At 37.0% G+C, this 2,500-nt stretch overlaps 1 protein-coding gene across 1 annotated transcript in view; it reads left to right on the top strand.

The window, feature by feature from the left end:
• Nucleotides 1-2,500, top strand: part of LOC144975895 (uncharacterized) — a 49,670-nt gene that overhangs the window by 10,916 nt on the left and 36,254 nt on the right. The window lies entirely within an intron of this gene.

Genomic DNA, 2,500 nt, shown 5'->3' with positions numbered 1-2,500 from the left:
ATTCATTTAAAAAAATGGAAATTCGTTTACAGACGTGGCGGCATGCATGAAAATGTATAAACACAAAGTTGAGAATCTATTGCGACAATGTATATATATATATATATATATATATATATACGTGGAATAAGTCCACAGAAACGAACGTCTCGGCCACAAAAAATGCGAGTGACAATTTGTATTCTATATATATATATATATATATATATATATATATATATATATATATATATATATATATATATATATATATATATATATATATATATGCAAATGCACTTGCACAAAAATGTAAAAATATACAACCAAGAACGAAGAGCAACGCTTTATATATTAATTTAATAAATTGAGATAGGCCATACCTCTGGCCTTTAGTCTGAACTTGTGTGTGTATATTTAAAAGATCGTATTTAATTTAAATCACAGTTGCGCGTTAAAAATTCGAACACCATGTGGCAAAAATGAATTAAGGTGACGTGTTGTCTTTGTTTTTATAGATAGTATGCAGATGGCGTCACTCAGGCCTTTGTTATTGTTTTTGCCATCCGCGTTTGTGAGTTGTTCTCACTAAACTGTATTAACAAGACTATAAAAGTTCATGGTTACACAGAGTTTGTGTGTTGGTCCGTTATACTTCCGGATGGCAATGTTGTGAACTCCTTGGCCAAGCGCATTCTATCTATAGATATAGATAGTATGCGCTTGGCTAAGAAGCTCATAACATTGCTATCCGGAAGTATAACGGACCAACACACAAAACTGTGTGTATCCATGAACGTTTATAGTCGGGTAAATACAGTTCAGTGAGCATTACTCATAAACGCGGATGGCAAAAAAAAAACAATAACAAAGACCTGAGTGACGTCATCTTCGAACTATCTATAAGGCGACGGCTCCTCATGGAGAACTGAATATGTTTGTGAAGCGGGCAAAGGATCAAACATCTGAAGTGTTGATTTTCACGATCGGCATATCAAACCTCTGGAGCCTACATACGGGCTTTGTGGTGTGTGCTGGTTAAAATTTATCTCATTTTGGTGTTTGCGTGTGGCATAGAGGATGGCCATCGGTGGTCCAGTGCTATGACACTCATTTTTGGACATATAGATAGTATGCAGATGACGTCACTCAGGCCTTTGTTATTGTTTTTGCCATCCGCGTTTGTGAGTTGTTCTCACTAAACTGTATTAACCAGACTATAAAAGTTCATGGTTACACAGAGTTTGTGTGTTGGTCTGCTATACTTCCGGATGGCAATGTTGTGAACTCCTTGGCCAAGCGCATTCTATCTATAGATAGTTCGAAGATGACGTCACTCATGTCTTTGTTATTGTTTTTTTTTGCCATCCGCGTTTATGAGTAATGCTCACTGAACTGTATTAACCTGACTATAAACGTTCATTGATACACACAGTTTTGTGTGTTGGTCCGTTATACTTCCGGATGGCAATGTTATGAGCTTCTTAGCCACGCGCATACTATCTATATAATTTCTAGACCGGCTATGTGGTCTTTTGTTATGGCACTCACTTTCGGATCGGAAGGTCCTGGGTTCTAGCCTCGCTCGGCGCAAAGTTGAGTCATGGGAAAAGGCTCTTTACTCATATTCTCTCACCGTACCCAGGTGCAAAACTAAACAACCAAGAAGCTGTAAAAAACAATAACAAAGAGCTGAGTGGCGATACATTTGTTTCTTCTATTGAAGCAAATCGTTTAGTTAAAATACTCATAACATCTGTTAGCCGGATTATAGATAGAATGAAGTTGACGTCACTCGGGTGTTTGTTATTATCACTTGCCATGTTAATGAGTAATTCTCACTAAACTGTATCAACCAGGCTATAAAGATTCATGGTTGCATCTAGTTTTCTACGTTGGTCCGTTATATTTCCGGATGGCAATGTTTTGCGCTAAGCTCACAATCTATTGATGCAAATCGCTTAGTTAAAAAACTCGTAACATCCGCCAGCCGGATATAAGGGACCAACACACAAATTATTGTGAAACCTTAAACGTTTATAGATAGAATGCGTTTGGCTAAGAATCTCACAAAATTGCCACCCGGAAGTATAACGGACCAATACACAAAACTATGTGTAACTATGAACTTTTTTCAGTCTGGATAATACAGTTTAGTGAAAATTACTCATATACGTGGATGGCAAAAAACAATAACAAAGACCCGAGTGACGTCATCTTCAGTCTATCTATAGACTGATTGATACAATTGAGTAAGAACTACTCATAAAAGTGACTGACTAAAAACAAGGTCAAAATGATTCAATATTCTGATGTCACGTCCGCCCAGCAACCAGCAGCTTGGTTCTAAACAAAGAAAATCGGTACTTTTTATTCTACACGCTGGCCAGAACTTTTTCATATGTCATGTGATCAGAATGTATAAAAGTCAAAACGTTATCAGATTTATAATGTTTTTCTCCCCTTGGATACACTTTTATGCTCGTCGGAGAAGTATTTCATAAGGGCGTCCGCCATTGTT

The sequence above is a fragment of the Berghia stephanieae genome, chromosome 6 (genome assembly GCF_034508935.2).
Source record: "Berghia stephanieae isolate SIO BIC M18660-M18661 chromosome 6, UCSD_Bste_1.3, whole genome shotgun sequence".
Classification (NCBI taxonomy): domain Eukaryota; kingdom Metazoa; phylum Mollusca; class Gastropoda; order Nudibranchia; family Aeolidiidae; genus Berghia; species Berghia stephanieae.
Note: the sequence above shows the minus strand (reverse complement) of the source record. Positions and strands in the feature narration are given on the sequence as shown.